Here is a 16,142-nt window from a genome sequence, read left to right on the forward strand (position 1 = left end):
CCGGGGCCCACAGACAACCGTTTTGAGGGGGGAATGACCCCCAGAGCACCGGAATGCCACCAAAACTTGCAAGTGGACCTAGGATATGTGTGAAAGTGTGTTGTAAGGTGTGATTCACCAAATGGTGCATGTCATGGATCCCCGGTCTGACATTCCTCACCTTCGGGCGATAACACTTAACATATTCCTGGACGTGTACGGTGAAGTGTCCCGCCGCGGGTATATCGGGGGCTAGACTGTGCCAAAGGGTGCCACACCTGGTTTTCCATATGTCCATGGACTAAAAAAACCTAAACCTACGAAAAGGTATATTGGTGGAACCTCGCGCGGAGAAATCTAGGGGGGTAGACCATCCGGGGCCCACAGATAGCTGTTTTGAGGGGGGAATGACCCCCGCAGCACCGGAATGCCACCAAAACTTGCAAGTGGACCTAGGATATGTGTGAAAGTGTGTTGGAAGGTGTGATTCACCAAATGGTGCATGGCATGGATCCCCGGTCTAACATTCCTCACCTTCGGGCGATAACACTTAACAGATTCCTGGACGTGTACGGTGAAGTGTCCCGCCGCGGGTATATCGGGGGCTAGACTGTGCCAAAGGGTGCCAAAGTCTAGTTTTCCATGTGTCCATGGACTAAAAATCCTAAACCTATGAAAAGGTATATTGGTGGAACCTCGCGCGGAGAAATCTAGGGGGTAGACCATCCGGGGCCCACAGACAACCGTTTTGAGGGGGGAATGACCCCCGGAGCACCGGAATGCCACCAAAACTTGTAAGTGGACCTAGGATATGTGTGAAAGTGTGTTGTAAGGTGTGATTCACCAAATGGTGCATGGCATGGATCCCCGGTCTGACATTCCTCATCTTCGGGCGATAACACTTAACAGATTTCTGGACGTGTACGGTGAAGTGTCCCGCCGCGGGTATATCGGGGGCTAGACTGTGCCAAAGGGTGCCACACCTGGTTTTCCATATGTCCATGGACTAAAAACACCTAAACCTATGAAAAGGTATATTGGTGGAACCTCGCGCGGAGAAATCTAGGGGGGTAGACCTTCCGGGGCCCACAGATAGCCATTTTGAGGGGGGGAATGACCCCTGGAGCACCGGAATGCCACCAAAACTTGCAAGTGGACCTAGGATATGTGTGAAAGTGTGTTGGAAGGTGTGATTCACCAAATGGTGCATGGCATGGATTCCCGGTCTGACATTCCTCACCTTCGGGTGATAACACTTAACAGATTCCTGGACGTGTACGGTGAAGTGTCCCGCCGAGGGTATATCGGGGGCTAGACTGTGCCAAAGGTGCCACACCTGGTTTTCCATATGTCCATGGACTAAACAAACCTAAACCTATGAAAAGGTATATTGGGGTACCTCGCGCGGAGAAATCTAGGGGGGTAGACCATCCGGGGCCCACAGACAGCCGTTTTGAGGGGGAATGACCCCCGGAGCACCGGAATGCCACCAAAACTTGCAAGTGGACCTAGGATATGTGTGAAAGTGTGTTGGAAGGTGTGATTCACAAAATGGTGCATGGCATGGATCCCCGGTCTGACATTCCTCACATTCGGACGATAACACTTAACAGATTCCTGGACGTGTACGGTGAAGTGTCCCGCCGCGGGTATATCGGGGGCTAGACTGTGCCAAAGGGTGCCACACCTGGTTTTCCATATGTCCATGGACTAAAAAACCTAAACCTATGAAAAGGTATATTGGTGGAACCTCGCGCGGAGAAATCTAGGGGGTAGACCATCCGGGGCCCACAGACAGCCGTTTTGAGGGGGGGATGACCCCCGAGCACCGGAATGCCACCAAAACTTGCAAGTGGACCTAGGATATGTGTGAAAGTGTGTTGGAAGGTGTGATTCACCAAATGGTGCATGTCATGGCTTCGCGGTCTAACATTCCTCACTTTCGGGCGATAATACTTAATGTATTCCCGGACGTGTACGGTGAAGTGTCCCGCCGCGGGTATATCGGGGGCTAGACTGTGCCAAAGGGTGCCAAAGCCTGGTTTTCCATGTGTCCATGGACTAAACAAACCTAAACCTACGAAAAGGTATATTGGGGGAACCTCGCGCGGAGAAATCTAGGGCGGTAGACCATCCGGGGCCCACAGACAGCCGTTTTGAGGGGGAATGACCCCCGGAGCACCGGAATGCCACCAAAACTTGCAAGTGGACCTAGGATATGTGTGAAAGTGTGTTGGAAGGTGTGATTCACCAAATGGTGCATGGCATGGCTTCGCGGTCTAACATTCCTCACTTTTGGGCGATTCAACATTTCTTTTTCCTGGACGTGTACGGTGAAGTGTCCCACCGCGGGTATATCGGGGGCTAGACTGTGCCAAAGGGTGCCAAAGCCTGGTTTTCCATGTGTCCATGGACTAAAAATCCTAAACCTATGAAAAGGTATATTGGTGGAACCTCGCGCGGAGAAATCTAGGGGGTAGACCATCCGGGGCCCACAGACAGCCGTTTTGAGGGGGAATGACCCCCGGAGCACCGGAATGCCACCAAAACTTGCAAGTGGACCTAGGATATGTGTGAAAGTGTGTTGTAAGGTGTGATTCACCAAATGGTGCATGTCATGGATCCCCGGTCTGACATTCCTCACCTTCGGGCGATAACACTTAACATATTCCTGGACGTGTACGGTGAAGTGTCCCGCCGCGGGTATATCGGGGGCTAGACTGTGCCAAAGGGTGCCACACCTGGTTTTCCATATGTCCATGGACTAAAAAAACCTAAACCTACGAAAAGGTATATTGGTGGAACCTCGCGCGAAGAAATCTAGGGGGGTAGACCATCCGGGGCCCACAGATAGCTGTTTTGAGGGGGGAATGACCCCCGGAGCACCGGAATGCCACCAAAACTTGCAAGTGGACCTAGGATATGTGTGAAAGTGTGTTGGAAGGTGTGATTCACCAAATGGTGCATGGCATGGATCCCCGGTCTAACATTCCTCACCTTCGGGCGATAACACTTAACAGATTCCTGGACGTGTACGGTGAAGTGTCCCGCCGCGGGTATATCGGGGGCTAGACTGTGCCAAAGGGTGCCAAAGCCTGGTTTTCCATGTGTCCATGGACTAAAAATCCTAAACCTATGAAAAGGTATATTGGTGGAACCTCGCGGAGAAATCTAGGGGGTAGACCATCCGGGCCCTGGACAACCGTTTTGAGGGGGAATGACCCCCGGAGCACCTAATGCCACCAAAACTTGTAAGTGGACCTAGGATATGTGTGAAAGTGTGTTGTAAGGTGTGATTCACCAAATGGTGCATGTCATGGATCCCCGGTCTGACATTCCTCATCTTCGGGCGATAACACTTAACAGATTCCTGGACGTGTACGGTGAAGTGTCCCACCGCGGGTATATCGGGGGCTAGACTGTGCCAAAGGGTGCCACACCTGGTTTTCCATATGTCCATGGACTAAAAACACCTAAACCTATGAAAAGGTATATTGGTGGAACCTCGCGCGGAGAAATCTAGGGGGTAGACCATCCAGGGCCCTGAGATAGCCATTTTGAGGGGGAATGACCCCGGAGCACCGGAATGCCACCAAAACTTGCAAGTGGACCTAGGATATGTGTGAAAGTGTGTTGGAAGGTGTGATTCACCAAATGGTGCATGGCATGGATCCCCGGTCTGACATTCCTCACCTTCGGGTGATAACACTTAACAGATTCCTGGACGTGTACGGTGAAGTGTCCCGCCGAGGGTATATCGGGGGCTAGACTGTGCCAAAGGTGCCACACCTGGTTTTCCATATGTCCATGGACTAAACAAACCTAAACCTATGAAAAGGTATATTGGGGGAACCTCGCGCGGAGAAATCTAGGGGGGTAGACCATCCGGGGCCCACAGACAGCCGTTTTGAGGGGGAATGACCCCCGGAGCACCGGAATGCCACCAAAACTTGCAAGTGGACCTAGGATATGTGTGAAAGTGTGTTGGAAGGTGTGATTCACAAAATGGTGCATGGCATGGATCCCCGGTCTGACATTCCTCACATTCGGGCGATAACACTTAACAGATTCCTGGACGTGTACGGTGAAGTGTCCCGCCGCGGGTATATCGGGGGCTAGACTGTGCCAAAGGGTGCCACACCTGGTTTTCCATATGTCCATGGACTAAAAACCTAAACCTATGAAAAGGTATATTGGTGGAACCTCACGCGGAGAAATCTAGGGGGTAGACCATCCGGGGCCCACAGACAGCCGTTTTGAGGGGGGGATGACCCCCGAGCACCGGAATGCCACCAAAACTTGCAAGTGGACCTAGGATATGTGTGAAAGTGTGTTGGAAGGTGTGATTCACCAAATGGTGCATGTCATGGCTTCGCGGTCTAACATCCTCACTTTCGGGCGATAACACTTAACAGATTCCTGGACGTGTACGGTGAAGTGTCCCGCCGTGGGTATATCGGGGGCTAGACTGTGCCAAAGGGTGCCAAAGCCTGGTTTTCCATGTGTCCATGGACTAAACAAACCTAAACCTACGAAAAGGTATATTGGTGGAACCTCGCGCGGAGAAATCTAGGGGGGTAGACCATCCGGGGCCCACAGACAGCCGTTTTGAGGGGGGAATGACCCCCGGAGCACCGGAATGCCACCAAAACTTGCAAGTGGACCTAGGATATGTGTGAAAGCGTGTTGGAAGGTGTGATTCACCAAATGGTGCATGGCATGGCTTCGCGGTCTGACATTCCTCACTTTCGGGCGATAACACTTAACAGATTCCTGGACGTGTACGGTGAAGTGTCCTACCGCGGGTATATCGGGGGCTAGACTGTGCCAAAGGGTGCCACACCTGGTTTTCCATATGTCCATGGACTAAACAAACCTAAACCTATGAAAAGGTATATTGGTGGAACCTCGCGCAGAGAAATCTAGGGGGTAGACCATCCGGGGCCCACAGACAGCCGTTTTGAGGGGGGAATGACCCCCGGAGCACCGGAATGCCACCAAAACTTGCAAGTGGACCTAGGATATGTGTGAAAGTGTGTTGTAAGGTGTGATTCACCAAACGGTGCATGGCATGGATCCCCGGTCTGACATTCCTCACCTTCGGGCGATAACACTTAACAGATTCCTGGACGTGTACGGTGAAGTGTCCCGCCGCGGGTATATCGGGGGCTAGACTGTGCCAAAGGGTGCCACACCTGGTTTTCCATATGTCCATGGACTAAAAACACCTAAACCTATGAAAAGGTATATTGGTGGAACCTCGCGCGGAGAAATCTAGGGGGGTAGACCTTCCGGGGCCCACAGATAGCCATTTTGAGGGGGGGAATGACCCCTGGAGCACCGGAATGCCACCAAAACTTGCAAGTGGACCTAGGATATGTGTGAAAGTGTGTTGGAAGGTGTGATTCACCAAATGGTGCATGGCATGGATCCCCGGTCTGACATTCCTCACCTTCGGGTGATAACACTTAACAGATTCCTGGACGTGTACGGTGAAGTGTCCCGCCGAGGGTATATCGGGGGCTAGACTGTGCCAAAGGTGCCACACCTGGTTTTCCATATGTCCATGGACTAAACAAACCTAAACCTATGAAAAGGTATATTGGGGTACCTCGCGCGGAGAAATCTAGGGGGGTAGACCATCCGGGGCCCACAGACAGCCGTTTTGAGGGGGAATGACCCCCGGAGCACCGGAATGCCACCAAAACTTGCAAGTGGACCTAGGATATGTGTGAAAGTGTGTTGGAAGGTGTGATTCACAAAATGGTGCATGGCATGGATCCCCGGTCTGACATTCCTCACATTCGGACGATAACACTTAACAGATTCCTGGACGTGTACGGTGAAGTGTCCCGCCGCGGGTATATCGGGGGCTAGACTGTGCCAAAGGGTGCCACACCTGGTTTTCCATATGTCCATGGACTAAAAAACCTAAACCTATGAAAAGGTATATTGGTGGAACCTCGCGCGGAGAAATCTAGGGGGTAGACCATCCGGGGCCCACAGACAGCCATTTTGAGGGGGGGATGACCCCCGAGCACCGGAATGCCACCAAAACTTGCAAGTGGACCTAGGATATGTGTGAAAGTGTGTTGGAAGGTGTGATTCACCAAATGGTGCATGTCATGGCTTCGCGGTCTAACATTCCTCACTTTCGGGCGATAACACTTAACAGATTCCTGGACGTGTACGGTGAAGTGTCCCGCCGCGGGTATATCGGGGGCTAGACTGTGCCAAAGGGTGCCAAAGCCTGGTTTTCCATGTGTCCATGGACTAAACAAACCTAAACCTACGAAAAGGTATATTGGGGGAACCTCGCGCGGAGAAATCTAGGGCGGTAGACCATCCGGGGCCCACAGACAGCCGTTTTGAGGGGGAATGACCCCCGGAGCACCGGAATGCCACCAAAACTTGCAAGTGGACCTAGGATATGTGTGAAAGTGTGTTGGAAGGTGTGATTCACCAAATGGTGCATGGCATGGCTTCGCGGTCTAACATTCCTCACTTTTGGGCGATAACACTTAACAGATTCATGGACGTGTACGGTGAAGTGTCCCACCGCGGGTATATCGGGGGCTAGACTGTGCCAAAGGGTGCCAAAGCCTGGTTTTCCATGTGTCCATGGACTAAAAATCCTAAACCTATGAAAAGGTATATTGGTGGAACCTCACGCGGAGAAATCTAGGGGGTAGACCATCCGGGGCCCACAGACAACCGTTTTGAGGGGGGAATGACCCCCAGAGCACCGGAATGCCACCAAAACTTGCAAGTGGACCTAGGATATGTGTGAAAGTGTGTTGTAAGGTGTGATTCACCAAATGGTGCATGTCATGGATCCCCGGTCTGACATTCCTCACCTTCGGGCGATAACACTTAACAGATTCCTGGACGTGTACGGTGAAGTGTCCCGCCGCGGGTATATCGGGGGCTAGACTGTGCCAAAGGGTGCCACACCTGGTTTTCCATATGTCCATGGACTAAAAAAACCTAAACCTACGAAAAGGTATATTGGTGGAACCTCGCGCGAAGAAATCTAGGGGGGTAGACCATCCGGGGCCCACAGATAGCTGTTTTGAGGGGGGAATGACCCCCGGAGCACCGGAATGCCACCAAAACTTGCAAGTGGACCTAGGATATGTGTGAAAGTGTGTTGGAAGGTGTGATTCACCAAATGGTGCATGGCATGGATCCCCGGTCTAACATTCCTCACCTTCGGGCGATAACACTTAACAGATTCCTGGACGTGTACGGTGAAGTGTCCCGCCGCGGGTATATCGGGGGCTAGACTGTGCCAAAGGGTGCCAAAGCCTGGTTTTCCATGTGTCCATGGACTAAAAATCCTAAACCTATGAAAAGGTATATTGGTGGAACCTCGCGCGGAGAAATCTAGGGGGTAGACCATCCGGGGCCCACAGACAACCGTTTTGAGGGGGGAATGACCCCCGGAGCACCGGAATGCCACCAAAACTTGTAAGTGGACCTAGGATATGTGTGAAAGTGTGTTGTATGGTGTGATTCACCAAATGGTGCATGTCATGGATCCCCGGTCTGACATTCCTCATCTTCGGGCGATAACACTTAACAGATTCCTGGACGTGTACGGTGAAGTGTCCCACCGCGGGTATATCGGGGGCTAGACTGTGCCAAAGGGTGCCACACCTGGTTTTCCATATGTCCATGGACTAAAAACACCTAAACCTATGAAAAGGTATATTGGTGGAACCTCGCGCGGAGAAATCTAGGGGGGTAGACCATCCGGGGCCCACAGATAGCCATTTTGAGGGGGGAATGACCCCCGGAGCACCGGAATGCCACCAAAACTTGCAAGTGGACCTAGGATATGTGTGAAAGTGTGTTGGAAGGTGTGATTCACCAAATGGTGCATGGCATGGATCCCCGGTCTGACATTCCTCACCTTCAGGTGATAACACTTAACAGATTCCTGGACGTGTACGGTGAAGTGTCCCACCGCGGGTATATCGGGGGCTAGACTGTGCCAAAGGGTGCCACACCTGGTTTTCCATATGTCCATGGACTAAAAACACCTAAACCTATGAAAAGGTATATTGGGGGAACCTCGCGCGGAGAAATCTAGGGGGGTAGACCATCCGGGGCCCACAGACAGCCGTTTTGAGGGGGAATGACCCCCGGAGCACCGGAATGCCACCAAAACTTGCAAGTGGACCTAGGATATGTGTGAAAGTGTGTTGGAAGGTGTGATTCACAAAATGGTGCATGGCATGGATCCCCGGTCTGACATTCCTCACATTCGGGCGATAACACTTAACAGATTCCTGGACGTGTACGGTGAAGTGTCCCGCCGCGGGTATATCGGGGGCTAGACTGTGCCAAAGGGTGCCACACCTGGTTTTCCATATGTCCATGGACTAAAAACCTAAACCTATGAAAAGGTATATTGGTGGAACCTCACGCGGAGAAATCTAGGGGGTAGACCATCCGGGGCCCACAGACAGCCGTTTTGAGGGGGGGATGACCCCCGAGCACCGGAATGCCACCAAAACTTGCAAGTGGACCTAGGATATGTGTGAAAGTGTGTTGGAAGGTGTGATTCACCAAATGGTGCATGTCATGGCTTCGCGGTCTAACATCCTCACTTTCGGGCGATAACACTTAACAGATTCCTGGACGTGTATGGTGAAGTGTCCCGCCGTGGGTATATCGGGGGCTAGACTGTGCCAAAGGGTGCCAAAGCCTGGTTTTCCATGTGTCCATGGACTAAACAAACCTAAACCTACGAAAAGGTATATTGGTGGAACCTCGCGGAGAAATCTAGGGGGGTAGACCATCCGGGGCCCACAGACAGCCGTTTTGAGGGGGGAATGACCCCCGGAGCACCGGAATGCCACCAAAACTTGCAAGTGGACCTAGGATATGTGTGAAAGCGTGTTGGAAGGTGTGATTCACCAAATGGTGCATGGCATGGCTTCGCGGTCTGACATTCCTCACTTTCGGGCGATAACACTTAACAGATTCCTGGACGTGTACGGTGAAGTGTCCTACCGCGGGTATATCGGGGGCTAGACTGTGCCAAAGGGTGCCACACCTGGTTTTCCATATGTCCATGGACTAAACAAACCTAAACCTATGAAAAGGTATATTGGTGGAACCTCGCGCAGAGAAATCTAGGGGGTAGACCATCCGGGGCCCACAGACAGCCGTTTTGAGGGGGGAATGACCCCGAGCACCGAATGCCACCAAAACTTGCAAGTGGACCTAGGATATGTGTGAAAGTGTGTTGTAAGGTGTGATTCACCAAACGGTGCATGGCATGGATCCCCGGTCTGACATTCCTCACCTTCGGGCGATAACACTTAACAGATTCCTGGACGTGTACGGTGAAGTGTCCCGCCGCGGGTATATCGGGGGCTAGACTGTGCCAAAGGGTGCCACACCTGGTTTTCCATATGTCCATGGACTAAAAACACCTAAACCTATGAAAAGGTATATTGGTGGAACCTCGCGCGGAGAAATCTAGGGGGGTAGACCTTAGGGGCCCTGAGATAGCCATTTTGAGGGGGGGAATGACCCCTGGAGCACCGGAATGCCACCAAAACTTGCAAGTGGACCTAGGATATGTGTGAAAGTGTGTTGGAAGGTGTGATTCACCAAATGGTGCATGGCATGGATCCCCGGTCTGACATTCCTCACCTTCGGGTGATAACACTTAACAGATTCCTGGACGTGTACGGTGAAGTGTCCCGCCGAGGGTATATCGGGGGCTAGACTGTGCCAAAGGTGCCACACCTGGTTTTCCATATGTCCATGGACTAAACAAACCTAAACCTATGAAAAGGTATATTGGGGTACCTCGCGCGGAGAAATCTAGGGGGGTAGACCATCCGGCCCACAGACGACCGTTTTGAGGGGGAATGACCCCCGGAGCACCGGAATGCCACCAAAACTTGCAAGTGGACCTAGGATATGTGTGAAAGTGTGTTGGAAGGTGTGATTCACAAAATGGTGCATGGCATGGATCCCCGGTCTGACATTCCTCACATTCGGACGATAACACTTAACAGATTCCTGGACGTGTACGGTGAAGTGTCCCGCCGCGGGTATATCGGGGGCTAGACTGTGCCAAAGGGTGCCACACCTGGTTTTCCATATGTCCATGGACTAAAAAACCTAAACCTATGAAAAGGTATATTGGTGGAACCTCGCGCGGAGAAATCTAGGGGGTAGACCATCCGGGGCCCACAGACAGCCATTTTGAGGGGGGGATGACCCCCGAGCACCGGAATGCCACCAAAACTTGCAAGTGGACCTAGGATATGTGTGAAAGTGTGTTGGAAGGTGTGATTCACCAAATGGTGCATGTCATGGCTTCGCGGTCTAACATTCCTCACTTTCGGGCGATAACACTTAACAGATTCCTGGACGTGTACGGTGAAGTGTCCCGCCGCGGGTATATCGGGGGCTAGACTGTGCCAAAGGGTGCCAAAGCCTGGTTTTCCATGTGTCCATGGACTAAACAAACCTAAACCTACGAAAAGGTATATTGGGGGAACCTCGCGCGGAGAAATCTAGGGCGGTAGACCATCCGGGGCCCACAGACAGCCGTTTTGAGGGGGTTTGTCCCCCGGAGCACCGGAATGCCACCAAAACTTGCAAGTGGACCTAGGATATGTGTGAAAGTGTGTTGGAAGGTGTGATTCACCAAATGGTGCATGGCATGGCTTCGCGGTCTAACATTCCTCACTTTTGGGCGATAACACTTAACAGATTCCTGGACGTGTACGGTGAAGTGTCCCACCGCGGGTATATCGGGGGCTAGACTGTGCCAAAGGGTGCCAAAGCCTGGTTTTCCATGTGTCCATGGACTAAAAATCCTAAACCTATGAAAAGGTATATTGGTGGAACCTCGCGCGGAGAAATCTAGGGGGTAGACCATCCGGGGCCCACAGACAACCGTTTTGAGGGGGGAATGACCCCCAGAGCACCGGAATGCCACCAAAACTTGCAAGTGGACCTAGGATATGTGTGAAAGTGTGTTGTAAGGTGTGATTCACCAAATGGTGCATGTCATGGATCCCCGGTCTGACATTCCTCACCTTCGGGCGATAACACTTAACATATTCCTGGACGTGTACGGTGAAGTGTCCCGCCGCGGGTATATCGGGGGCTAGACTGTGCCAAAGGGTGCCACACCTGGTTTTCCATATGTCCATGGACTAAAAAAACCTAAACCTACGAAAAGGTATATTGGTGGAACCTCGCGCGAAGAAATCTAGGGGGGTAGACCATCCGGGGCCCACAGATAGCTGTTTTGAGGGGGGAATGACCCCCGGAGCACCGGAATGCCACCAAAACTTGCAAGTGGACCTAGGATATGTGTGAAAGTGTGTTGGAAGGTGTGATTCACCAAATGGTGCATGGCATGGATCCCCGGTCTAACATTCCTCACCTTCGGGCGATAACACTTAACAGATTCCTGGAAGTGAACGGTGAAGTGTCCCGCCGCGGGTATATCGGGGGCTAGACTGTGCCAAAGGGTGCCAAAGCCTGGTTTTCCATGTGTCCATGGACTAAAAATCCTAAACCTATGAAAAGGTATATTGGTGGAACCTCGCGCGGAGAAATCTAGGGGGTAGACCATCCGGGGCCCACAGACAACCGTTTTGAGGGGGGAATGACCCCCGGAGCACCGGAATGCCACCAAAACTTGTAAGTGGACCTAGGATATGTGTGAAAGTGTGTTGTAAGGTGTGATTCACCAAATGGTGCATGTCATGGATCCCCGGTCTGACATTCCTCATCTTCGGGCGATAACACTTAACAGATTCCTGGACGTGTACGGTGAAGTGTCCCACCGCGGGTATATCGGGGGCTAGACTGTGCCAAAGGGTGCCACACCTGGTTTTCCATATGTCCATGGACTAAAAACACCTAAACCTATGAAAAGGTATATTGGTGGAACCTCGCGCGGAGAAATCTAGGGGGGTAGACCATCCGGGGCCCACAGATAGCCATTTTGAGGGGGGAATGACCCCCGGAGCACCGGAATGCCACCAAAACTTGCAAGTGGACCTAGGATATGTGTGAAAGTGTGTTGGAAGGTGTGATTCACCAAATGGTGCATGGCATGGATCCCCGGTCTGACATTCCTCACCTTCAGGTGATAACACTTAACAGATTCCTGGACGTGTACGGTGAAGTGTCCCGCCGAGGGTATATCGGGGGCTAGACTATGCCAAAGGTGCCACACCTGGTTTTCCATATGTACATGGACTAAACAAACCTAAAACTATGAAAAGGTATATTGGGGGAACCTCGCGCGGAGAAATCTAGGGGGGTAGACCATCCGGGGCCCACAGACAGCCGTTTTGAGGGGGAATGACCCCCGGAGCACCGGAATGCCACCAAATCGTGCAAGTGGTACTAGGATATGTGTGAAAGTGTGTTGGAAGGTGTGATTCACAAAATGGTGCATGGCATGGATCCCCGGTCTGACATTCCTCACATTCGGGCGATAACACTTAACAGATTCCTGGACGTGTACGGTGAAGTGTCCCGCCGCGGGTATATCGGGGGCTAGACTGTGCCAAAGGGTGCCACACCTGGTTTTCCATATGTCCATGGACTAAAAACCTAAACCTATGAAAAGGTATATTGGTGGAACCTCACGCGGAGAAATCTAGGGGGTAGACCATCCGGGGCCCACAGACAGCCGTTTTGAGGGGGGGATGACCCCCGAGCACCGGAATGCCACCAAAACTTGCAAGTGGACCTAGGATATGTGTGAAAGTGTGTTGGAAGGTGTGATTCACCAAATGGTGCATGTCATGGCTTCGCGGTCTAACATTCCTCACTTTCGGGCGATAACACTTAACAGATTCCTGGACGTGTACGGTGAAGTGTCCCGCCGTGGGTATATCGGGGGCTAGACTGTGCCAAAGGGTGCCAAAGCCTGGTTTTCCATGTGTCCATGGACTAAACAAACCTAAACCTACGAAATGGTATATTGGTGGAACCTCGCGCGGAGAAATCTAGGGGGTAGACCAAACCGGGCCCAACCTAACCCCGTTTTAAGGGGGGAATTACCCCCGGAGCACCGGAATGCCACCAAAACTTGCAAGTGGACCTAGGATATGTGTGAAAGCGTGTTGGAAGGTGTGATTCACCAAATGGTGCATGGCATGGCTTCGCGGTCTGACATTCCTCACTTTCGGGCGATAACACTTAACAGATTCCTGGACGTGTACGGTGAAGTGTCCTACCGCGGGTATATCGGGGGCTAGACTGTGCCAAAGGGTGCCACACCTGGTTTTCCATATGTCCATGGACTAAACAAACCTAAACCTATGAAAAGGTATATTGGTGGAACCTCGCGCGGAGAAATCTAGGGGGTAGACCATCCGGGGCCCACAGACAGCCGTTTTGAGGGGGGAATGACCCCCGGAGCACCGGAATGCCACCAAAACTTGCAAGTGGACCTAGGATATGTGTGAAAGTGTGTTGGAAGGTGTGATTCACCAAATGGTGCATGGCATGGATCCCCGGTCTGACATTCCTCACCTTCGGGCGATAACACTTAACAGATTCCTGGACGTGTACGGTGAAGTGTCCCGCCGCGGGTATATCGGGGGCTAGACTGTGCCAAAGGGTGCCACACCTGGTTTTCCATATGTCCATGGACTAAAAAAACCTAAACATATGAAAAGGTATATTGGTGGAACCTCGCGCGGAGAAATATAGGGGGTAGACCATCCGGGGCCCACAGATAGCCGTTTTGAGGGGGGGAATGACCCCCGGAGCACCGGAATGCCACCAAAACTTGCAAGTGGACCTAGGATATGTGTGAAAGTGTGTTGGAAGGTGTGATTCACCAAATGGTGCATGGCATGGATCCCCGGTCTGACATTCCTCACCTTCAGGTGATAACACTTAACAGATTCCTGGACGTGTACGGTGAAGTGTCCCACTGCGGGTATATCGGGGGCTAGACTGTGCCAAAGGTGCCACACCTGGTTTTGCATATGTCCATGGACTAAACAAACCTAAACCTATGAAAAGGTATATTGGGGGAACCTCGCGCGGAGAAATCTAGGGGGGTAGACCATCCGGGGCCCACAGACAGCCGTTTTGAGGGGGAATGACCCCCGGAGCACCGGAATGCCACCAAAACTTGCAAGTGGACCTAGGATATGTGTGAAAGTGTGTTGGAAGGTGTGATTCACAAAATGGTGCATGGCATGAATCCCCGGTCTGATATTCCTCACATTCGGGCGATAACACTTAATAGATTCCTGGACGTGTACGGTGATGTGTCCCGCCGCGGGTATATCGGGGGCTAGACTGTGCCAAAGGGTGCCACACCTGGTTTTCCATATGTCCATGGACTAAACAAACCTAAACCTATGAAAAGGTATATTGGTGGAACCTCGCGCGGAGAAATCTAGGGGGGTAGACCATCCGGGGCCCATAGACAGCCGTTTTGAGGGGGGAATGACCCCCGGAGCACCGGAATGCCACCAAAACTTGCAAGTGGACCTAGGATATGTGTTAAAGTGTGTTGGAAGGTGTGATTCACCAAATGGTGCATGGCATGGATCCCCGGTCTGACATTCCTCACCTTCGGGCGATAACACTTAACAGATTCCTTGACGCGTACGGTGAAGTGTCCCGCCGCGGGTATATCGGGGGCTAGACTGTGCCAAAGGGTGCCACACCTGCTTTTCCATGTGTCCATGGACTAAACAAACCTAAACCTATGAAAAGGTATTTTGGTGGAACCTCGCGCGGAGAAATCTAGGGGGGTTGACCATCCGGGGCCCATAGACAGCCGTTTTGAGGGGGGAATGACCCCCGGAGCACCGGAATGCCACCAAAACTTGTAAGTGGACCTAGGATATGTGTGAAAGTGTGTTGGAAGGTGTGATTCACCAAATGGTGCATGGCATGGATCCCCGGTCTGACATTCCTCACCTTCGGGCGATAACACTTAACAGATTCCTGGACGCGTACGGTGAAGTGTCCCGCCGCGGGTATATCGGGGGCTAGACTGTGCCAATGGGTGCCACACCTGGTTTTCGATGTGTCCATGGACTAAACAAACCTAAACCTATGAAAAGGTATATTGGTGGAACCCCGCGCGGAGAAATCTAGGGGGGTAGACCATCTGGGCCCACAGACAGCCGTTTTGAGGGGGGAATGAACCCCGGAGCACCGGAATGCCACCAAAACTTGCAAGTGGACCTAGGATATGTGTGAAAGTGTGTTGGAAGGTGTGATTCACCAAATGGTGCATGGCATGGCTTCGCGGTCTAACATTCCTCACTTTCGGGCGATAACACTTAACAGATTCCTGGACGTGTACGGTGAAGTGTCCCGCCGCGGGTATATCGGGGGCTAGACTGTGCCAAAGGGTGCCACACCTGGTTTTCCATGTGTCCATGGACTAAACAAACCTAAACCTATGAAAAGGTATATTGGTGGAACCTCGCGCGGAGAAATCTAGGGGGTAGACCATCCGGGGCCCACAGACAGCCGTTTTGAGGGGGGAATGAACCCCGGAGCACCGGAATGCCACCAAAACTTGCAAGTGGACCTAGGATATGTGTGAAAGTGTGTTGGAAGGTGTGATTCTCCAAATGGTGCATGGCATGGCTTCGCGGTCTAACATTCCTCACTTTCGGGCGATAACACTTAACAGATTCCTGGACGTGTACGGTGAAGTGTCCCGCCGCGGGTATATCGGGGGCTAGACTGTGCCAAAGGGTGCCAAAGCCTGGTTTTCCATGTGTCCATGGACTAAAAAACCTAAACCTATGAAAATGTATATTGGTGGAACCTCGCGCGGAGAAATCTAGGGGGTAGACCATCCAGGGCCCACAGACAGCCGTTTTGAGGGGGGAATGACCCCCGGAGCACCGGAATGCCACCAAAACTTGCAAGTGGACCTAGGATATGTGTGAAAGTGTGTTGGAAGGTGTGATTCACCAAATGGTGCATGGCATGGATCCTCGGTCTGACATTCCTCACCTTCGGGCGATAACACTTAACAGATTCCTAGACGTGTACGGTGAAGTGTCCCGCCGCGGGTATATCGGGGGCTAGACTGTGCCAAAGGGTGCCAAAGCCTGGTTTTCCATATGTACATGGACTAAACAAACCTAAACCTATGAAAAGGTATATTGGTGGAA

Source organism: Lolium perenne, chromosome 6 (assembly GCF_019359855.2).
Source record: "Lolium perenne isolate Kyuss_39 chromosome 6, Kyuss_2.0, whole genome shotgun sequence".
NCBI classification, from domain to species: domain Eukaryota; kingdom Viridiplantae; phylum Streptophyta; class Magnoliopsida; order Poales; family Poaceae; genus Lolium; species Lolium perenne.